The 24,211-nt window shown below is 37.7% G+C and overlaps 1 long non-coding RNA gene across 1 annotated transcript in view; it reads left to right on the plus strand.

Moving 5' to 3' along the window:
• LOC116236882 (uncharacterized) overlaps positions 1-23,398 on the plus strand; it is a 30,367-nt gene extending 6,969 nt beyond the window's left edge. The window contains exons 2-3 of the long non-coding RNA XR_004168637.2: positions 19,411-19,498; positions 21,433-23,398. This is a non-coding gene — a long non-coding RNA (uncharacterized LOC116236882). The remainder of the gene's footprint in view (positions 1-19,410; positions 19,499-21,432) is intronic.
• Positions 23,399-24,211: the final 813 nt, after the last annotated feature.

The following is a 24,211-nucleotide window of genomic DNA, read 5'->3' on the forward strand; positions in this document are numbered from 1 at the left end:
GCAGGGTTTTACTGACTGAGAAAGACCTAGGGGTGCTGATAGATGAGAAAACTTAACATGAGCCAGCAGTGCGCTCTGGCAGCCCGGAAAGCAAATGGGATCCTGGGCTCCATCAGGAGAGGGGTGGTCAGCAGGGATAGGGAGGTGATTGTCCCTCTCTACTCTGCTCTTGTGAGGCCCCATCTGGAGTACTGTGTTCAGGTGTGGAGCCCTCAGTACAAAAAAGACATGGAGATTTTGGAAAGGGTCCAGAGGAGGGCCACGAAGATGATCAGGGGGCTGGAGCACCTCCCCTATGAGGACAGGCTGAGGGAGTTGGGTTTGTTCAGCCTGGAGAAGAGAAGGTTGCGGGGCGACCTCATTGCAGCCTTTCAATATCTGAAGGGAACTTACTCCCAGGAGGGGAGTAAACTCTTCATAAGGGCTGATAATAGCAGGACACGGGGAAATGGTTTTAAGTTAAAAGAGGGAAGATTTAGGTTGGATGTTAGGGGGAAGTTTTTTACTAGGAGGGTGGTTAGGTCCTGGAACAGGCTGCCCAGGGATGTTGTGGATGCCCCGTCCTTGGAGGTGTTCAAGACCAGGTTGGACGAGGCTCTGGGCAACCTGATCTAGTAAAGGTGTATGTTTGGTGGCCCTGCTAGGCAGGGGGGTTGGAACTACATGATCCTTGAGGTCCCCTCCAACCCAGGTGATTGATTCTGTGATTCTGTGATTCTGTGATTCTGTGATTCTGTGATTCTGTGATTCTGTGATTCTGTGATTCTGTGATTCTGTGATTCTGTGATTCTGTGATTCTGTGATTCTGTGATTCTGTGATTCTGTGATTCTGTGATTCTGTGATTCTGTGATTCTGTGATTCTGTGATTCTGTGATTCTGTGATTCTGTGATTCTGTGATTCTGTGATTCTGTGATTCTGTGATTCTGTGATTCTGTGATTCTGTGATTCTGTGATTCTGTGATTCTGTGATTCTGTGATTCTGTGATTCTGTGATTCTGTGATTCTGTGATTCTGTGATTCTGTGATTCTGTGATTCTGTGATTCTGTGATTCTGTGATTCTGTGATTCTGTGATTCTGTGATTCTGTGATTCTGTGATTCTGTGATTCTGTGATTCTGTGATTCTGTGATTCTGTGATTCTGTGATTCTGTGATTCTGTGATTCTGTGATTCTGTGATTCTGTGATTCTGTGATTCTGTGATTCTGTGATTCTGTGATTCTGTGATTCTGTGATTCTGTGATTCTGTGATTCTGTGATTCTGTGATTCTGTGATTCTGTGATTCTGTGATTCTGTGATTCTGTGATTCTGTGATTCTGTGATTCTGTGATTCTGTGATTCTGTGATTCTGTGATTCTGTGATTCTGTGATTCTGTGATTCTGTGATTCTGTGATTCTGTGATTCTGTGATTCTGTGATTCTGTGATTCTGTGATTCTGTGATTCTGTGATTCTGTGATTCTGTGATTCTGTGATTCTGTGATTCTGTGATTCTGTGATTCTGTGATTCTGTGATTCTGTGATTCTGTGATTCTGTGATTCTGTGATTCTGTGATTCTGTGATTCTGTGATTCTGTGATTCTGTGATTCTGTGATTCTGTGATTCTGTGATTCTGTGATTCTGTGATTCTGTGATTCTGTGATTCTGTGATTCTGTGATTCTGTGATTCTGTGATTCTGTGATTCTGTGATTCTGTGATTCTGTGATTCTGTGATTCTGTGATTCTGTGATTCTGTGATTCTGTGATTCTGTGATTCTGTGATTCTGTGATTCTGTGATTCTGTGATTCTGTGATTCTGTGATTCTGTGATTCTGTGATTCTGTGATTCTGTGATTCTGTGATTCTGTGATTCTGTGATTCTGTGATTCTGTGATTCTGTGATTCTGTGATTCTGTGATTCTGTGATTCTGTGATTCTGTGATTCTGTGATTCTGTGATTCTGTGATTCTGTGATTCTGTGATTCTGTGATTCTGTGATTCTGTGATTCTGTGATTCTGTGATTCTGTGATTCTGTGATTCTGTGATTCTGTGATTCTGTGATTCTGTGATTCTGTGATTCTGTGATTCTGTGATTCTGTGATTCTGTGATTCTGTGATTCTGTGATTCTGTGATTCTGTGATTCTGTGATTCTGTGATTCTGTGATTCTGTGATTCTGTGATTCTGTGATTCTGTGATTCTGTGATTCTGTGATTCTGTGATTCTGTGATTCTGTGATTCTGTGATTCTGTGATTCTGTGATTCTGTGATTCTGTGATTCTGTGATTCTGTGATTCTGTGATTCTGTGATTCTGTGATTCTGTGACTGATCCACACAGCAGAGCTGAGACTAATGGGCTGCTCGGCTGAGTCTGGAATGCTTACCTCCTCCAGGAGGGCACCCAGGCTGTCCTTGCTGGCAGAAGTGAGCTGAGTGGGGATGGAGGTAGAGTGAGCCTGCTCTAAAACTGTGTTGGTGACTTTTTTCTTCGTGCTCTCTTTCCAATTAGGTAGTTTTTTTCTTTGAGTCCTTGAGTGGCTGACTGTTCCATCCAAATGACTTTTCCCTCAGTTCTCCCTCTCCGTGGCTCTGCCATCAACTTTGCCATGGTTCTTCCTCAAGGGTCAGTAATCTCCTTGTGAACCAGGACCTGGGTTATGCAGCAGTGCTGAATGACAGGCAGGGGAGGGGGGGATCCAAACACTCCCTCATTACATCATTACCATAGATATCATTCTGCATTGTGACAACCTATTTGCTGCTGATTCTAATTTACAAATAATCTGTCAAAAATATTTAGAAATCTCGTCAAGGTTCAGTGGGTTCTGTAATCCCATTGTACGAGAATCATTACTTAGTAACAAGCAGATAAGCAATAAAGAAATCGATAGCTATTCCAAAGCACTCTCCATGCTAAGAAAATATGCCTTTCCCTTTCGTAACACTAATAAGGATGGTGGATTGTGTTTTGGTAGCCTTGTCGTACATGTGAATTATAATCTTCCCATAAAAGAAAACCCCAGTGCAATGTTGTGCTGTAATAGAAAGACGAGGGAAGGTGTGCTGTGCTTATGTGAAATCCCCCCTCTCTGTATTTTGCGAACATTTGAACCAGCAGATTTTTTCTTTGTGCAAGAAAATAGGTCTGCAGCGAAGGTTTGCAGTTCTGTGGCAGCTCACTAGCAGATTGTGTTACTGTTAGGTCGGCATAACGAGCATTAGATGAAAAGGAAACGATATTTGGTGTTCTGTGGATCTTCTTAAAGACATCAAAATGTGCTCCTGTTAAGTGTGACTCTTTAAATGCCTGCAGGGTTTTCTGCAATGCCAAAAAAAAATACAACTGTAGGAAATGGGAAGGAAATGTGATGCCACTATCTTGTGTTACAGCTTGGGGGTGTATGACCCAGCTGAGAGGGAAGGCGCTTAGCAAGGGTTTCCATGGGCATGGGAAGAGTCAGAGTGCTTGTTTTCTGCCTGCCTCAGATATCTCCTGTGCCCCTAAGAGCAGCCATTACCCTAAGCTGTGACTTAGCTATTTGTCTCACAAACGAATGCAAATGACTTTCATATTATTCCCACATTTTCAGTTGGATATGAGCCAAGAATGTATAGAATCATAGAAACTGACTTGATACTTAACACAAGGGATTATTTAAAATACACTTGTTAGAAGCCAGAATGTTTTAAGGGATACATAATTCTAACTGCTTTCTAAAAGAATAAAAAGGATCTAATTCTTTTACTAAGTTTTTCTGTGTTATTCTTAATCAAAATGATTTGTTGCTTGACACATTTATATGTAAATTTGTGGTTAATACTGGTAGGGATGATGGGATTTTTTTCCTTGTCAAAATAAAATCTGCTTTAAATAATAATGAGATTGTCACTTTCTTTTTTTTCCCTTTGCTTCTTATTTTGCTTTTCCAGAATTAATGTTTTCTGATACTATTATTAAATACAAAACTGAGCTAAAAAACCCATCTCATGAATTATGACAGCTTTGTCCTGAATACATTAACATTAATACCTTATTTTTCTTTCTGCATTTTACACAGGATTATTTCTGCTCATCAACAAGTGGTGGCTGAGGTGCAGAGTGACATTGATCTTCTCATTTGTAAAAGAATTCATATAAAGAAATGGAGAACTAGGCATGCAATGAGAAAGCAATCATGAGCTCTGTTCAGAACTAGAGAAACATCCATAGCCCAAGTCTTCAGCTTTTTTGCAGCATCCAAATGAATCATCTATTATAGATATGCAAATTTTGTTTATTATATATATTATATTCTCTTGATTAACTTACAACCTCTAAAAGTACTGGCATAGTTATGATGACAAGTATTTGAAGTTGGAGTTGTGCTTCTAGGATCTATAGTATGGATTCTCTTTTGATTAATATCTCAAGGAGAATATAATTCCAGGCATCAAAATATATTCAAGGAACTCCAACGCCCATAGTTTAGATTCCAGGATTTGTTCCTCCCTCTCTTGCTGTTGCTGCTTCATTATCTGCTGTGTGTCCCATGTAGTTTTTTTGATGCTCTTTTATTTTCTTATGCTTATGTTTTTACCAGAGTTAAAATCTAGTAAGTGAATTTATTTTTTGGTTCAGTAGTAATATTGTTGTTACATAAATGCTATCAATCCTGTCTTGTAATATCCTTGAAGTATGGATGCAAGATCCAGGAAGAAAGCATGGATCTGCTGTAGTTCTGTAAAGGCTTTAGCAAAGTAGCTGCAGACATTCTATCTTGTTTTTGTTTTACACTCACAAGTAAGACAAAAATCATACTGTCTTTTTGTGAAGATGTTTTTTTTTGTAGTAATAGCTATTTAGGTAATAAAATAATCACACGTCATTTCTCAAAGCAATTCGTTTTGCTTTGGATATCTTCAAGTTCCTTGATCTCATGATTTACCTAACAGTGAACAAGGTTAATGCTTAATAAAGGAGGATGCCCTTTTTATAATCGCTTCATTAAAAGTGGGTAGCAAGAGGTACATTAATTTAAAGTGTTTGTGATATGGGATCAATTCTGTTGAGCCCCAAAGGTCTCTGAGTGCCTCATAAAGAGCCTTCTACTTAGAACATATCTGTAAGTGACCCATTGAGATTTCCCTGTTCTCTTCAATTTGAGAAATTTAAATTGTTTTTATTACCTATAATGGTATTAAGTACAGAATGAGGGATAAACTGTCCTGGAAGAGAACTAGACTGCGGGTCTACAGCTTTAATAATTCATAGCCTCGCAGCATTGAGTAAAATTCATACTGATATACCTTAAAAAAAAAAATACTATTTTGGCTCTTGTAACTGATTAAGTTTTACATAGAAAATGTAGTGATGAGAATGAGACATGAACTGAGGAGGAATTTAGAAGCCCGGGTTCCTCAGACCACACTGAATCTTTATGCCTTGTTCTTTGGGCCCAAGCTTTACGTGACCTGCTGTTTGCTGAGCAGATGAGTTAGTTCCTTCCAGATGTTACAGTAACTTTTCTACCTGGGAGAAAATAGATAAAGCAGACACGCAATCTCTAACAATAAAAATAAAATAAAAAAAAAATCCAAAGATTGATTCACACATATAACAGAATAATTGTCTGCTTTTATAGAAAATATGCGGGCTTTTTCTTCCTTGCAGTTGGATCCCTTTTGGTATATGGACTATTAAAAGAAAAAGCCAAAGTACAAAAGCATATCTCTTACTTATGGCTCCATGAACCATGGAGTTTCTCAGTCGGGGTTTGACGTTTATATGCCTCAAGTATATAGATATATAGTAAGAGTTCTGAAACTAAGTAGAGAACCGTAGACTGCAGTTTCTGTGTAGGTATTCTCAGCTGGGCTCTGAACAAGTTCAAAGCCTCTGTGGCTTCTGCAATTCTAATAATCTGCTGTATCAGGGTTTTTGCATATAAGAACAATATTGTCTAGTCAGAGGCTGAAATGAGGAGCTCTGTGGGGTTTGGGCCGAGCACTGCAGCCCCAGGGCACCTGTGTGTCCCTTAGGGTGAGTGGGCATCTCTGTTCCATAGAGCATAGCAGCATCACAGCCTGATGGAGATTTCTCTGCTTACCTCCCTGTTGATATAGAACTGGGATAAATTTTGTAGAATGAAATAATGTGCGTCAGAAGGATTGGGCTTCATCGTAAGATAGATGCTTTCCATTGAAAGGGGCAGAAGAGTCTTTCTCTTCTGTTGTTAGAACATCACTGTATCACAGTTCATCCTCAGTTCCATAATCAAAAATACTTTAGATGCTGCTTAGTGTCTTTGAGATATTTCACATTGAATACTCAGACAACTAGGCTTTAGCCTTTTACATTTTTCACTTACTCGTTTTAGTTATGACTGTAAGATGTAATTTATCAAATGCACAATGAGAGGTTATCAAACTCTTGTTTCAGTAAAAGAAAGAGGAACATTACCCTCAAGAAATAAATCTTTTGTTAAACTTTACGAAGACCTTAAGCAGTTTCTACCCTATTTATCTTTTCCAGTCTCTTCTCTTTATGTTCCAGCTGCTGGTGTTTAGAAAGCAGCACAAGGCAGACAGCCAAAACAAAAGCTGATTTCCTAGCCAAATGGATAAATTTCCTCTTCCATAGCTAACATTTGATTTCACCTAAGGAAAATACTTTTAAAATTGCTTCTGTCTCAGAAGGAAATTTTTTAACATCATGCTTAACTTTATTATTGGTCTGTATTTCTAGGACTCAGAGGTCGTAAGAAATTTTCATTAGAGAACTGAGGATAAATTTAGCAAGGAATAAACTCATTTGATTATTACTTTTTATTTATTTATTGTTGGAATGGTAGCACTTGTTTGTAGATGCTTTAGGAACTGAAATGCTTCAGTTTGATAGGCAACATATGCATATATAGTATAGAAGTATAGAAACTGTGCCTTTGCACCTACTCAGCTTCTGCTGAGTTCTTTTTTGATTGCCACTGCTTTTTGAATTGTGATGGTTTTTCCTTCCTCACTTTAAAAAAAAAAAAAAAAAAAAAAAGATGTAATTAAACAAGAAGAAAATGTAAAAACAATCTAGTTGAAAAGTATGGCTAGGATAAGAAGCAAAATCAAAGAGCTGTGATTTATCCAAGACCATAGCTGTGATTAAATATGAATACTATACTTTGCAGGAAAAGAAAAAGCAATAATTCAACAGGTTCTGAATCAGAAAACTCCAAAAGGCAAATATTCTTTCATGTCCAGTAGGCTGCTTCTCATCCCATGGCTTTGGAGGAATCTCACGTGACATCCTTTTCCTTGGTAATTTCAGAGTCTCTTTGCTGTGTTTTGCACATTGATGTGTTTTTGAGCCATGCTTGTTTTTACATATATACACCCAAGAACATTGTCATCTTACTGACTTACTGTACAGTTGTTTTCACAAACTATTTCACAAGATTAAAAAAAAAAAAAGCATCCTAATATCACTAAAGAGGTCTGCCCATATTAAGAAATTCTGATTTACAGCTGTTTCCACCTTTAACTCATGAACATTCATGAAGTGGTCTATTTCTCTATGGATCTAAAAGCATGAAAGACAACTCCAGTTAAAAAAAAAAAGGAGCAAAATATAAAAGCTACCTTGGAGACTGAGGTGTAGGATGAGATTGACTCTTTTCAGTGCTCACAATAAGCATTCTTTTTTTTTTTCCTCTCAGAAATCAGACTTTCTATGCATTTCTACACTTCTCCTCATTCTCCTCTATGTGTGACTCAAGGTGATTGCACACATGCATAATGTGGGTTAGAGTGAACTTTAGAAAGAGCCTTCTCCTCCTCTGTACTTTTGCCATGTTTAATTGGATACTTGATATGGACAATTCCCAAGCTAATGATCTTTCTTTGCAAAATTTATTTTCCATACTCTCACATAATGATGAAATATTTCATGGATCTGTATGTTCTTCCTCCCGTATGGGCTTTATAACAAGTGTCTGAAATTACAGTCAGTTGATTAATTGATTCTGTCATGAAGTTGCATTGAATTACATTTCTTTCCAAAGTCTCCTTTTTTTCTCTGTTTAACAGTGATTTATTTAATGGCTGTAATGTATTCTGGTAAAATCCATTTAGCATTATAATATCTGTATTGAAGTTCTCTAATTTCTTCATAAAGAAGGCCCTCCTCACTTCCCAAGATTTTCAGTCAGAAGACAAATGAAACTTGACCTGTGCTTCTGCATCAAACACAGCTTCAGAACTTACAATACATTTTAATATTTAAGATCAGGATTTTGTAGCTTATGTTTAAGTCAACATTAAGCCTATCAAACATTATGGAAGAGTGAATGGTTAGATCAGAGTGAGCGTTCTTGTTTTCTATACTGTAATGATCAATCCAGACTGATGCCATCTTGGTGCCTGAAGTGCCATGGTAATTCCAGCAGGAATTACAAGAATCAGAAGCATTAATTCTTGAAAAGTGTTCTTGGGCATTTTTGAAAATAAGAGATGATTGATGTGTTTTCTCTCACTGTATGTATTTTACCAAAATTCATCATAATTCAATTGCAAACGTTCAGAGATAGGAGATTTCTAACATTTTTTTTTTATAAGTGCTTTTGTAAAGTGGACTTAATGCATTTTTAAGGTTTTGAGGAGTAATGAACATGAAAGAGGAAAAAGAGTTGAGGAGAGATATGAGAGCCCCACAGAGCCTTGTGCTGGAGCTGTGAAATAAGGGAAATTTCTGCAAATGGGAGGAAATGCATTTTGAAAGATAGCATCTTCAGGAAAGCTTTTATCAACATGATGGTTTGTTTTCAACTGTCACAATGGATCTTTGGCAATGCAGGTGGGATTTCAGAAAATAGGAATTATTTTCTCTAAAGCTTTTTCACTCATTTACCCTCTGAAGTCAATGGCAAAACACCCCTGACTTCAAAAGAAAGCACAGCCCTGTGCAGTGTTCTAGAACATCTCTCCTAGGATCCCCCCACAGCTGGGTAACTCTGGTGGTGGTTTTTGAGGACAGCTTGCATATACTTTCAGTTATGAGTAAGGTAGCAATTAGTCATGTTCTTGTGAGTCATTTGCACAGATGCAATTCCTTTGCTTCATGGCATCTGCTGGACACACATGGGCTTATTCAAAATCCACTGACACGAAGAAAAAAATGAGAACAATTTTCTGTGTGCTCTGACCTTTGCTCATTCATGGCTTGCTTGGAAGTATTTGTGTGTGTGTGTGGAAATGTATATAGAAAATCTTAATTTAAACTCATAAATATTAACTTCTCGAAATGAAGCTGATAAACTTTTTTTCCTTCTCAGAATGTGGTAATTTTTTAACTGAAATCTTTTTTTGTTGTTTTTAAACTACTGCCTATGTAGAGTTGCCAAATAAGCTGAGAACAGCCTTATTAATAACTGATTAGACAGCCAGCTCTTTAGTTTGTAGCAAAAAGCCTTAACAAGTGAGGTAAGCCAGCAGAAAGCTTTGGCTGAGCTCAAAGAGCAAGTTGAATGCTTTATATAATGAGCTTCTTAAATAATATCAGAGCTTTTGCCGTTGTCAAATTAGTCCTTTTTCTTTCTTTATTTCAGCTACAGGATATGTAAAATAGTAAGTCTCAGCTACTGAGTAATTTCCATACTCTTTCTAAAAAGTTGGAGGAATGGCCTACCTAAAAGAGCTTACCTGATTACAATAAATTAGAAAGTAACTTTCAGTAAATAGAAACATAAATCCATTAAATATTGCCTTCAAAAGAAGTGACAACAAAAACTGTCCAGAACTGCAATTTTTGTTTACATCCTACTTCTTGACAGTGAAGAACTAGAAATATTACCATCAATTTTAATGTGTTCAACTGGCACTGCTGGAAGAAAATATCTTTCTAAATACTTCTATTTTTTTGGCATTTAAGATAAAATGGATACATTAGAATATTAGAATCCAGATGTCAACTTTAGTGATATTATAGAACTGCTCCAAAACTCATGGAAGTAAAAAGTCTTCTGTGTTAAGAGGTCTTCTGTGTGCCTGTGTGTAATATATATAAACATATATACATACATGTTTCTGCATTGCATATATGTATATACAACTACAAGGTACACAGTGCTTGCACTGTTTTGGAAATGGATGTGTAAGAGCATATTCCAGGGCAGGGGAAGCTGATACAGAAGTTGGGGAACCTCATAGTATTGTTTGATGACATTTCAGGAAGTTTTAGTCCCCAGTTTTTGCTTTTCAAAGAAGCACCAATAAAACCCAGAAATGCAACAAACCCTTCCTTCCTTTCCCAGCTTTGGCCTTAAGTGCTTTAAGGACTACTTAAACTCTTTAATTTTTCACTTCAAGAGGCTCACAGATACTACTTGTGAAACCCCAAATTGTATCTGAAGACAAATGGAGTCATCAATAGCCAATAACCTGACAGCTCACTGGGAGACCACGCAGGAGATGGTGACATGGGTGAATATTATTTACATATGAAAACTAAAATAAATATATATAATATACAATAATATTAAATAATAAAAAACGTCTAACAGATAAAATGGTGGATGCAATAAATAAAATAGGATCTTCTAAGCAGACTTTCTCTACATAAACTAAAATACGGACATTTTGAAGGATAGTTATCCAAGTAACTTTTACTTATAAAAGTTGAACTGAAATGGGGCATAGAATCCAAGTTCTATACATCGTATTATTTTGTGTGCATTTGGTTATTTTCCTGTGATATTCTCCACTGGTACTCGTGCACCTGTGTTTCTTGAAAGCTGATAATCAGGAGATTAATTTTTATGTACTTCAGTTGAATTATATACTTTGAGGTTTAAGTTCAGCAAAATGCAAATGAAGGTATAACAGGAGCAGTTAGTGAGGGCCTCTCAGTAATTCCGTGGTGCTAATTCAAGTGGCAGTATTGTTCCCAATGGTGAAATAATACCATGTAACATAAAGCTGTACCTAAGCAAGAAAGTCCAGGAATTGAAAAAGAAGTAAAATTCACTTCTGTATGCATTCCAGCTCTGCCAGAACTCGGGAGGAGGTTTGATCTAGGTCTTTTACAGCACATGGAGAAAGGAGCAAAATACCAATGTTTGGACTGGCTTAAGGTTCAGATCATTATTTCTGTCAATATTTTCACATATTTTCAGAGAGATCAGCATGAATTTCAAGCATGTATTTATTAGCTGTATTTCCGTAAGAGCTGAGATTGATTTTTATTTTTTTTATACCCCTGATTACCCACATCATTCACACTACTTCCGAATGTAAAGGAGAGCATTTTGCTGTCCATGTTGTTCACTCCTTTACTCAAGGGCATTTGTACAATTTGTTGTTTGCATTGGGTACGTGCTGCTTAGATGAATATGAAAGAAATTTCCCCTGCCAGAGGTTGTAATCCAAACCTTCCAGCCTACAAAGCCTGATACTCAATCTCAATGTGAGCATTTGAATGCATACAGATAATGAACTCCATTGATGCGCATTGTAGCAAATGATTGCATTGAAGCATTCCTGATTCAGCTTTCTGCTTTGGTCTAGAAATGTAGATTACCTAGCAAGGCCGAGGACTGACTTAAAATTTATAATCAGTAGATGAAATAGAAAGGGTTACAGGTTTTGATTAACAGAGAAAAGTACAGAGAGACAAAGAGAAAGAAAGATAGCTTGGTGAGCAGCCATGAGTGAATGAGAGAGCAGCACAGCATCTGCCAGGATGTTTTTTAACCAAAATCTTTCTAAATCTTCACTTGTTCTGCGGAGTGAATAAGTGAAGCCACCATGTTTTTGGAACTGTTTTCTGGTCATTCATTCCTCTTGTATTTTGTGCATATATTATGGCTTCATAAAGAGAGAGTGCAGAGCACGTGTGCACTACCTGCAAGTACTGCAACTTGTTCAAAGCCGGTCGTGCCTGTCCACCTCTACTTCAGGGGTAGAACACACAGGTCTTCAGCCTCAGAAAAAAAAATTGGCTATAAAGAAAGTTGTAGGAAAACAAAAATTACTGTAGTGCACGTTTGAATATAATTTATTTTTTTGTCCTATGCATGTTGGGTGCATTATTACACAGTATGCTCTTAAAGCTGCAAAATCAAATAGGCTCGTGCTGTCGCTACAGCAAGGTGCCAATTTTATCTGTCCTATTTTATGGTGCCATAAATAATTTTTACAAGCAATTTAAAAAAATATAAACCTTGCATAATGTGCTTAACATCTATTATCTCCAATGAAAATTTTACTGATTTGCATTATGGGGATTATGCAAATTAACACGTAATCAATCAAAATCAAACTTGCGTTATGCCCTTCATGCAGTGCATCCCAAAGCACTTTAGAGGATAATAAAATTAGTATCTTGGATAAGTAGAAATGAGCTAGGTCAAATAAATAAGACTTTTGCCTACACTTAACCAGTGAAATATGGTAGTCATTGACTAGGCTAAGATAAGCTCTCTTATATTTATTTTATATCATAATTAAAGCTCTCATAATAAAAATCTTTCTTGGTCAGGGACCAATCACACCGGAAATGAAGACCAAGCAATATTAATGCCATGGCAGAATGGCCTTGAATTTCAATCTTATTAACATAATGGCTGCAGAGCTGATACTACTTTCTGGTTTGGCGTGTCATTTTTAATTTCAATTCATTTGTGGTTTTTGCAATAATATAATTTTTGAAAGATAGTAACGCATGTGGTTATAAAACAGCCCTAGAATAAGCTAATGAGCCTAGGAATAGTAGAACTGTACTGTGTAGACACTTTGTAGCTAAGCATAACTTTCAAGAGTTATCTTAGTGATGTCCAGTTCATCTTCATCTGAGTGCGCTGATGCTTGGGAAGGACTGAGTTAATACTGTGCACCTCTGTGTGACTGCATGGAAATGTAAAAGATAAGCTACAGCAAATACTTTTAGGATGATCATGCCTTTGAGAGGTTCTGCTTGCACACAGTTCTGGTTCAGATCAGAACAGTGCAATTTGAAAATTCAGTTACAGTAGCTGAACCTTCCTGACATCAGAAGGTATGACTTCACAATAAATTTGTGTCTGGTTTACTTCCAGTCATAATCTGGACATGTGTTTTATAAAATAAGAACTCGAGTTGTTAATTTAAGATGCATTTGAAGACCACATCTTTTTTTTTTTTCTTTTTATGCTAGTTGGCTGAGGAACTTCTGAGTAAAATCTCAGTTTTAGAGAGATACGTCTGATTTAAATGCAAGAAGGATAAGGATCAATCCCTCCTAGTTTCAGAATCAAATAGGAATTGGAAACAAAAAACAAAATGCCTCTACTTGGCTTGATCATCTGAATTTATACAGCCTCAACCTTGCTTTTTGTAGCATACCTCATGGATTACCTCAGCCTGCTGCAGATGTGATGCTGCAAACATTGCAAATGTGTGGCTTGTTCTCCCTCTTGTGTTCATTCTTGACCTGTTATTCGAGTTAGATCAAGTAAGCTAATATACTTGAAGCTGAAGTGCTGTTTTCACTGTAGAGATTCCTATCGAGATGTGTGTGAAAAGTAGAGTGAGTTATTTACATTAAGCAGAGCTTGCACAACTAGTTGTAGAAAACTTTTAGCAGTTCTCTATGATAAATATTTTTCTGCTGAAGGAAAGTAGCGTAAAGAAGAAATCAGAGGAAGGGATATCTCTCTCCTACAAAGAATTTGCTCTCAAAACCAACCACTTTCACTCCTTCCCTGTGTTTTACGCTTTGTTCCTGCACAAGCAATGGCTCATTGAAATGACAATTTACATGAGAGACTAGGTTCAGTACAAATTCAATGGCTGCTTTTTTTGAAAGCTCGTAGCTAAGAAAAAAATGTTGATAGACACCAAATAATTTAACTGTCTGTGCATATGTGCATGCACAATTTTTTGATTCAGAATCAGTACCAGCTGAGTAATGTCTGAAGACACTGGCTGGTCTTCAGCTGCTGGCATATCTCTACAGCATAAAGCAGTTGAGTTGAACTGGAAGAACATACTGAAACCTGTATAGCTGCTTAAATCAAGGAGATTCAGTTCAAACATTTCACTTGATGTTGTATTAATAGGGAGAAATATGTATGTAATGCATTGAAAGCAGTAAGCAGACTCAGTGAGAACCTGACAGGTAGTTTGGAAGAAGACAGGCTGTGGTCCTCAGAAAAGCAAATTTTTTCATGAAAGTGAAATCTAAAATATGGGCACAAGTAAGAAGCATTCAAATGAGAACTTTGCTGATATCCAGAACAGCTAGGAAATTAGCTTTCCAGGTGCAAGCCCTGGGAAATTTTGTAATTTGTTTTTTAAAAAAAAAAGTTATTGGTGACAAAGCTATTAAGCTGAAGTTATGTGTAACAAATAACCAACAGGGACTTAGTACATGCCATAAAATTCTGTGTCTGGGACCCATGACAAGGCCAATAACGTCAGAGAAATGAGAGGCAATAAAGCTATGTTTTAATTTATGATTTGCAAAACATCTGTTCAGAGGAGAATCATAAACACAGGGCACATGAATGTTATGCAGAAGCTGTAATGGAAAGACTAAAATTTGATGTCTTGGATCAGTGATATAAAATGTTGAATGGCTTCAGATAATTCTGAGACAAGGCTGCTTCTTTCAGGCTGGTTAATTGTAACTGCTGGTGCTAAGCAGGGTTTCAGTTTGCTTTATTTTTAGGGTTGCTAAATTCTATGGTTTTGCTCCTGCCCCAGCACGGTCAAAGTGAATGTGTATTCTCAATATGTGTGGTAATGCAATCACTCAGCCAGAGGATATTTTTTCTGGAAAAGAGAGGTGAAGAAAAAGTTGATACGATAACATATAAAGCTTCTCCCACCAAAAAAAGATCACACACAGGATAGAAATCTATGTTCATGATTTTTACGACAAAATGGTGATCAACAGCACTGCTATTGCTCTCTATTTATGTCTTTATTCCATTGTAATAGAATCCCCTGCAGAAGGGACAGGACAGCTTAGGACACATCCATCCCAGTTCAGATATGTGACCTATTCTATTACTGAGCCACGAGTTTGGAATGGGGTTCAGGAAAATTTCTTGTCTTGATGTACTGCTTCCTAGGTGGTGCTCACAGGCCACAAGTCAATGCATAATGCAGAGTTTTGTTTTGCTATCTGCTTTAGACATAGCATAGACATGTTTGTATATTTCTCATCAGCTCTGTTTTGCTGTCTGAATCGTGTAAAAAGTCTGTAATATACATGGGATTTAAGAGCAGAATTTGTCTCAGGCTGTTGCCTGCTTTCCAAAGCTGCATTTTACACCATGTTCATGGGCTGGGTGTATTATTCCAGAGTTATGTGAAAGTCACTGCAAACAAGCAAAAAATGGGAAAAATTATTCTTCAGCTGAAATGCTCGGAAGTGTTCTTTGTGTTAAATGACACTGTAGAAATAGAGATAATGATAAAGATTGTGGGTGGGTGGAAACTGATGAGACCAAATGCTGAGCTTAGAAAAAAAGATGTCTTTCAAAGCTTCCTGTGAAAGATATTTTCTATGACAACTGATTTTCTTCAGCAGCTTTAGGGATTCCTGTGTTGAGGAGATATTTCTTATTTCCTTTACCCTATCCTTTATACCTATTTTTGTACGTTTATTAGACTTCAGCGCATGCAGTGAGGTGAATGGAGAGAATCATCAGGAATTGTGAAGGTCACCTTTGCAGAGAATATTTAATACAACAGTAATTGCTCCATTTTTTTCTGGAGAGAGAATATTTTGAGATGAGATTATTTTCCTATATTCGTTGTTCACTATTGCATCTGAAGTTATGATTTCAGGGGACTTGCTCTGGGAACTGTCACCAAATTTAAGGGAAATATTCCACAAATGGAAGTGAAACAAAAACCTGCTGTTTTCTTCCTTGTGAAACTTCAGCTGGACTTTGGTGGCCCAAATTCAGTCACCTGTTCAGTTATATTCATCTCATTCCACTCTACATACAAAAGTGAACCTGGTGGTTTATTCCAACTAGTCTGCATTTTTATAATTGTGTGTAATTCCTGCTTTGGATTTGTGTGACTCCAAGCTTCCAACCCTGTGTTTTCTGCACCAAAGACACCCACAGCCTTTTTCACCTCTCGAAAGTATTTAGGCACCATGGCCTCAACCATCAAGATTCTTTTATGATAAATGAACAAGACAGAATGTCCTTATTTTATCCCTCAGAGGTATTTTTCACATTCTTGTATAAGACAGATATTAATGTTGAAGGTGGTGCTTGTTGAATGGATGAATGACAATTTAAAATTCAGATAAGCAGAAGGGTTCCTGAAATGCTGATGGAAAATGACCCTATTGTCACCAGGTAGTGGTGTTGTGAGGAATACCATTATTAATGCTGTGGGTTATGTTAATTCAAGCTATGTTTGTTTGGTGCATTGAATAGTTCATAGCAACTGGGCCTGGTACAGAACATTTCTTCTCTAAAAGAGCAGTGTGGCATTGGCACAAGCTGCTCAGGGAGGTGATGGAGTCAACGTTCCTGCAGGTGTTCAAGAATCGTGGGGATGTGGCATAGTGGGCATGGTGGGGATCTTAGATATCTTTTCCAAGCTTAATGATTCCATGATTCTGTTTAGGGCTGTTGCAGGCTGACCTATTCCATTGAAATCATTCGTTTTCCATATTTTTGGCTCATTGTGGCTTGGCAACAGATTGCATTCTGCATATGGTCCCAGGCCCTCAAACAAGGGTGTCAGGTGCAGCTTCTGTGGTTGGTTCCAAGCAAAACATCTGTGTTAGGAATCTGGCACCAGCTCTCACATTACGAGGTTTTAACAAAGAATCTCAAAACATTGTCTGTAGGGAAAGTGAACTGAAAATTTTTAGAAGAGTTGAACTTCGTAACAAGGCGAAGTCTTTACACTTTTTTTCTACAATTTCCATATAGTTATCTGTTTTCCTTTGTTCTTGAACGTTCAAGGTACTTTTCTTTTGAAACTGCTAGCAACTCTGATTAGATTGCTTTGCAAAAAGAACTGAGGAACATACATATTTATTTTTTGATAGAGAAATACTTTCTCTAATTGATGTTGCGACAGAAAGACCCAGGTTTGTTAGCATATGATTGTGTTTTGCAAGTCTGAAGTGTCCTATTAATTGGGGACAAACTTGACAAAGAGGAAGTCAAATAGATTATCGAAATTTAGGAACCTGATTTTAAATGGGAAAATAAATATATCAAAATCAAACTATTGATGCTGTTTAAATTTAGTAGGATATACACAGATAAAAATCCATAGAATACTTCAAAGGAAAGGTATTATGCAGCTGCATCAAATGAAGACTGCATATACCATAGCTACACATCTATTTATAACAAATATTATGCTTCCCGGAATATTGGGAAATTTTGGGAAAAATCCTCCTCATCTTATCTGTTGATGTATGGTAATACTAATAATGTACCCAGATGTTGCCCATACCAAATATTAATCACCTTAAAAGCAGGTAAACCAGCTCCATAATGGGGTTTTATGGAAGGCTCCTCTTCAGCTTCAGGGCTATGACAACAGGGGATATATAGAGATAGATAGAGATAAATACAAACATATATCCTCTCATCTATATACACTTATGTATACATACATGTGGGTGTGTACATAATTATTCTATGGAAAACTTCATAATTCACCTCCCGTTGCATAGCTCATCACATTGGTAGATATTGCTCAGGAAAACTGAGTTAATATTTCCTTTTAATATTGAAATCGATTTGCTTTGGACACACTTGTTTTTATGTCTGCTTTCCAGGAGTGTCTCAGATATTAGAAATTGCTGACAAGAATGTGAGAAGCAAAATTAGAACTAGTTTATGTGAGGATGGGTGAACTGTAGAGTGAGATTGTGTCTTTCAGACTGATGCAATATAGAATTGTTTGAATTCATGTAACATGGTGACTTGTGCCATTTTCTGTCATATTTCATGGGTCAGCAAAGAGAAGTGTTCCCCAGTGGGCAGCAAGGCTTATGCTGCAAAGCACACAAAGCCAAAGAGGGGAGAAATATCTGAATGATGATCTCACAATTATTTAAAAAATACTATTTATTTCCTGGTTTGGGAAGAATTTCCATAAATAATTGTATAATAGATAAATGATTCATAATGAATTGTTTTCCAAGTATGCATTGATAGATGTGAAGCTGATTAATTGACTAGGGCCTGCTAGCACCTGCATCAGGCACTGAGTCAGTTCTGGTGTGCTCAGCTTTTGGGGAGCACAGCTTTTTCCTTAAAACCAAGTCAGACTTGAATATTCGGATAGTATTGAAAATAAGAGACTGTTTTATTTTAATTTTATTACTTTAATGTTGTTCTCATTGGATTTTTAAGCTATTATTTTGGTTTATTTGCTATTTTTTAGTTCGTTTTTTATTTAATTCCTAGGCAGTTTGAGGGGATGTAATCTGCCAGGAGTAGAGTTTGAAAGCTGCTCCTTCCTTCCTGTACCCAGGACCAGCCCTGCTGAGCTCCCTGCTGCTCCATCACAGCAAGCACTGCTCGCATAGAGAAACCCCCCACCGCGTGCACAGTGCCATTCTCTCCCTGTCAGCAGAACCTCTGCTTGTATGGGATGTGGTGTTCTATTTCAGTAAGATTTGTTCAGCTGCTTCTTTTGGCATTAACGAAGACGTCTAATCAATCATTCTTTTATTTCACATCCAGCTGAGAAAGTGTTCAGGTGGGATACCTGAGCTCCAATAATGCCCTTGAGAAATTTCTCTTGATTTCTTTTATTTTTTCACATCAAGAAGTTTCTTTTTCACAAACATCTTCAGATCTGCCCCCATCCCTTAGGGCATAATGCTCTCATTTGCACAGGAGGATGCTACCTGCTGATTTGAGCCCTGGGTCTACTGGAAGACTTTTTAATTTTTGTGTACTTAAGTGATTGGACTCAAAAAGTTAACTTGAAAACTGATTCTGATCCATCTTCTGTGTCCAAAAAAAGTCTCTAAAATTATCTAAAACTAAAGATAAATGCATTCTGCCTTTCCAGTTTCTGATTCATTATAAGAATTGATTGACTTGGAGTGGCTGCAAAGCTGACAGCATGTAGTCTATTAATGGATTAACTCTACAAAGATCCTGCCCTCTGTTAAATCTGCTGCTGCAGTTCGGTGGGACCTGTGCCCATGTCACTAAGAGCAGAACGGGACCATGGCAGAACAAATGTCAGGTGAGCTCAGCATTGCGGTCTGCAGATTCAGTTATTCCCTGTAAGTGCTGGAAAGTCAATGTGCTGAGATTTACCAACAGCAGCAGTGCTTTTGGAAAGCACTGCATGGACATCACTGCATCGCACGATTCAGGCCCAAGAATTAATAAAGGCTTTAAGAATTATAAGGCATTTAAGGGAAATGTTTATAGATGTACTTTCAACTGGGCTTCTGATCATACTCTGAAGGTATGAACCAAGGATGGATGTCTTCCCTTCTTCTCACACTCAGAAGCCACGGTGTCAGCATCCTGAGCAAAAAAAGAGGGAGAAAAAGGTAAGGGATGAGATTGCAGCAGTTCTGCTGAAAGAGAGACGTCTGTCATTAAAGTTTTCAGTTGAGTCATAGGAAAATTACAATATTTGAGCAGAAAGTGTGCAGTAATCCTGTGTCATTGCATTCATTGTGCTAGTACATTTGCTAACAGGTATTGAGGGAAGCATTCCATGTGCCTGTAGGTGAAGTCTTCATCTAGATCAAGTGGAAATGCACTTCCAGCACTGATTTACAGAGGATGGGAAGGAAGAGCTACTTGCTCTGGTCCCCTTGGAAGAGCTCGTGCTTGTACCCACAAAGCCACCTACACAACACGTGTTTTTCAAGGTACCATCCACAGGGTCTGCCAAAATGTCCCAAAGAGACTCAGATGTGCTTCTGTTCCTCCAAAGAAAATGATTGCTGCTCAATGTGATTTTGGAAGCAAAGTTCTTGGAAACATCCTTAAGTAACATGGCATCAGTGTTACTCTTAATGTACCACCAATGCAGAGCAGGAAGTCCAGTCCAAGATGGAAGAAATTACTGTTCCTCGTTGCTTAGTGTTTGTTCCTGGGTTTTTTTTGTTCTTTTTTTTAAATTTTATTTTATTTTTAAAGAAAAAAAAAAATTAATCTCCCAGGTACTGCAAACTTTATGAAGTTTGCAAACAGGTAAAGAATGCTTTGAGCTTCTGGAAAAGAAGGCTGTTAAAGTCAGTTTCTGTTATAAATTTATTCTACTCTGGTGGCTGTGAATGTCCAAAGCTAGACTTGGGCTAGATTTATGTCTACTATACCATTAAATTGTAGAAAATAAAAATTCAGCTGAAAAATGAGTTGTGCAACGTTAAAAATGTTAGGCTTCTGATCAACACCTCCTCCTCGTCTCAGCTGCCTTTTATGCATTTCTATTTAGATTCATGCTGGTATGGGCTGTTAAATTTACATTGCTTGTCAGAGTCAAAAGTCAACTCCAAAAGATGGGGAGTTGGTATTTACTTCTCAGAGAGCTAGAAAAGTCAAGAGAAGTAGGACTTCAGCTTTTAAGCTGAAAGTCTAGAATAAGTTATTTGCAAAAGACTGATTGTTTGGACTGCTTTGCAAAGCCATTCAGCACTTCAATTTTTCCCTGCTATGAGTATCTTTGACACTTGGATATCTTTTCTGACTAAGATACTTCATTTCATCTAAGAAATGTTTACTAACATTTCCATGTTAGAGTTACTTATTGATCATGTAATGAAAATGTTACTAAACAGAAGCATTTGAAGATGACCCATAGTTAGATTGGGTCCTTCTTTAAGTACAAGTGAAAATAGGACTAGTCATCATGAAGTTTGAGTTTATGACACAATTCAGAAGTATAATGAGGTTTTGCAAGGGAAATGTAGTTCTACTGCTGGATGTTTGGCTTTGGTTTGGAGTACCTAGAAATAAATTAATGCTATAGGTCAGCTTTGACAGCACTAAAATTTAATTAAATTGTGTAATTTGCTTTTCCCATTACAGAAAGCCCCATAAATTGTGTAACTGCACAACATTTTCCCCACATTGATTAGAAATCTAAATACGCAAGGCAATTTATACTGCACTGAAAGCAGAAAGCCAGACAACAGTGGCAGAACTGCCAACGTGAGGTGTTTGGGGTTGAGGTCGAGCTACAGGGCTGCAGAGGTGCCTGGCAAAACCTCACAATAAGTTGTCTGCTGGTAAATAGTATAAAATATATAATGGTGATATGTGGAGTGCTGTCTTACCGTCAGTTCTGATCTGCACCTGTCTGGATATCAGGAAACACAGGTTAGGGTTGGCTCAGACTTGTGTGTGCGTTCTCCTTTCAGGCTAGCAGAGTGCCTTTGTGCCTCTGTGAATGTATGAAAATGAGCTGGCTGCTGTATGGGACTGAATATGAATTCTGCCTTTAAAAAGTTAATTTTTTTTTTTTTTGGAGCAGGATTGAACACCAAGATCAGCACTTCCCATCATCTTACTTTGATGATTTAGATCCTGTACTAAAGCCTAAATCCATTTTTATGGCCTCATCAGCCTCAACCCGACTGTCTGGTAAAATCCAGGCAGCTTAAACTGAGAACTGCCAGATCTGTTTGATCCTCACTCAATTTTCAGAGCAAGGAAGACCTGGGCCCGCGGGAGAGGGCGATAAGCTGTCTCTCTGGAAGAAATTTTGGTGTTGCTCATCTGTTCCGCTCCGTGTTGTAATTGCTTACACCGTGCATGAGACCTGGGCTCTTCAGATAGCAGAAAATAGTTCAGAGGCTCTGATGAACATCTGCACTTCAGGCTGCCTATCTGAAATTAATCTTTCTTTTTGAGCACGGGGTTGTATCACTTGGACATGAAAAGGCCACGATCTTGTCATCTCCTTCTTGCATACCTAATGTCTGCGCTGGCTTTGGATCAATTGCAAAAAATGAAATAAACAGACCAATTTTGCCATCCCTCGTATTTGAATAGCTAGCAGTTATTCTGCACTTCAAATCACGACCATTGGGAAGGTCTAAAGTAATATCTGCATTTATGTCCCACTGGATTTTAATATGAGCGATGTTTGCTACAGATGCATTTCACTATTAAGTTTGTTTAAGCAGCTTACTGAGGGAATGTCATGAAAGAGGAAAATGACCCCACAGTGTTTCATTTGAAAGCAGCTTTTGATTGAGAACCTCTAGTAATTCTCTTTGTTTTACAGAAATGGAAGTTATATCAGACTTGTGATTGCTTGAGCTTAAATTAATGAAAGTAATTCCGTAAAATATTACATTTCTCTATTATATCCATTTACGGGGAACATTTGATTCTTTTCTGTGCTTGTTGGAAAGTTATGCCAGTGAGCAATTACACTGTATAATGCTTGGGTCTAATTAATTTTGAAAAATATGACAAGCTTTCCTAGCCTTTTCATTTTGATGTGCTTTGCGTTGCTCTTTTGTACCCTATATAGTGCAGCTCACATAATTACAGTTCCCCCTGTTGATATCACAGGAATCCCAAAGTTAAATACAAGCAGTTAGTTGCCCATGGATTCTGCCTTGTTTCTGCATTTGATATCAAGCAGTGCCTTTGGTTAGGACAGCAAATTTTTATTTTTTAATCAGTAAAAATTTTTATTTTTTAACAGACCTTTCTAAATCTAATGGCTGTTCAGTTTTTACTTATGAACATCACCTAAATCACACTGGAGATTGAACTCGCTGCGTACTTTTAATATCCATAGATTTTCTGTATCTTATGTTTTTTCATGTTCTGTACTGCACAGAAATAAATACACTTATCAGAGTGGTTCAAAAGAGGCAGAATTTTATTTTAAGGTATCTCCTTAAAAAGACTGTATATTCTTCCCATGTTTACTTTTTAGTTTTATGGTTCTGTTTTTCAGAGTTTACTGTCTGATACTTCACTGAACATTTAGTGGAAGGAGCTTTATGGATGCATAAAAATAAGCTAGACTATTTCTTTTGAACTGGTTATCTAAATAGCAGCTGGTATCTCCAGGAAAAATTACATTTAAAAACACATCTGTGAATATCATTGCAAAATTTGTTCTCGTATTTTATCGGTTTCATGATGTGTGAAGACATACAGCTTTTTCTTTTGTCTTATTACGTGGTTCAATTTTCTACTTGAGAGCCCAATCCCCATTTGTGATACTTAGTTTGCACGATGATATCCCAAATGGGGAATAATTTCAAAGTGAGGAGTGTATTTTGAGGAAAAGATGAACTCCACAGTCCAAACTTGATTCTTAAGTCATTCCAGCATAAAACCCATATTAGATTGCTCTGATATTTTCTCATAGTAGCTAGCGCTGCCAGACCCGTGATGTCTCATTTTTTCTGACTTCCTGTAAAGACTTTGGCATCTCAGTCTTATGGGTCAGCCAACCTGTGTGTAAATTTGAAGTATGCTTTAGACTTTATTAAAGCCCAGCTGTGAATATAAAATTACATTAGTTGTCGAATGATTCTTGAATATATGAGCATTACAAACAGCACAGTTATTTCAGTGCAAACCTGTCTATGGAAATAAATGTATAAGGTGTAATTTTTCAGTTGTAATATACTGCAGTTGGCTTTTGATGTTGCTGGGAGTTTGAAACGGTGCAGAGCTGGAGGAAGATCCATCTGCAAGGGGGAGTGGTTATTATGGAATTATAACATAAGGACCCTCGGAATAAGTTCCTTGCAATGTGTTTTGACGTTGATTATTTCTTCCCCACTTGCTTTAAGTCCAGCCCTACAGTTAGCAGCCCTACTGCTCAGGGCCATGCACACCTGTCCTCCTGCCTCATTGCAGCAGCGTTGGCCACCCAACCTTCAATATCCTTCAATATATATCCTTCAATATTAAACATGTCGTGCCCAGCTCACGGTGCTTGGAGTTGATCACTCAGCATCAGCACACAAATGTCTTGAGTGGTGCTCGGAAGAAATAGACACGCTTTCATTTATTCCCCCTTGAAGACCTCTGGTGCCTGGGAAATCCACTTCAAAGTGAAATCCTGGAGAACATAAAGTACAAGTTGTAATTGTTGGAAAAAGAAAAAAAGAGGAGAGGGGGAAAAAAGGAAATCTCAAGCCAGATAATCTCCTTGTGCTTGAAGAGGAGTGAAGAGGCCTAGGGAGGAACTAGAACAAAGTAAAGAGAACCATGGGGCAACTTACCTTCATTTCTAAGAGTCTGGCTTTGTGTAGGAGGAAGGGGTGTGTGAGGAA

Source organism: Phasianus colchicus, chromosome 11 (genome assembly GCF_987193195.1).
Source record: "Phasianus colchicus chromosome 11, bPhaCol1.hap1.1, whole genome shotgun sequence".
Classification (NCBI taxonomy): domain Eukaryota; kingdom Metazoa; phylum Chordata; class Aves; order Galliformes; family Phasianidae; genus Phasianus; species Phasianus colchicus.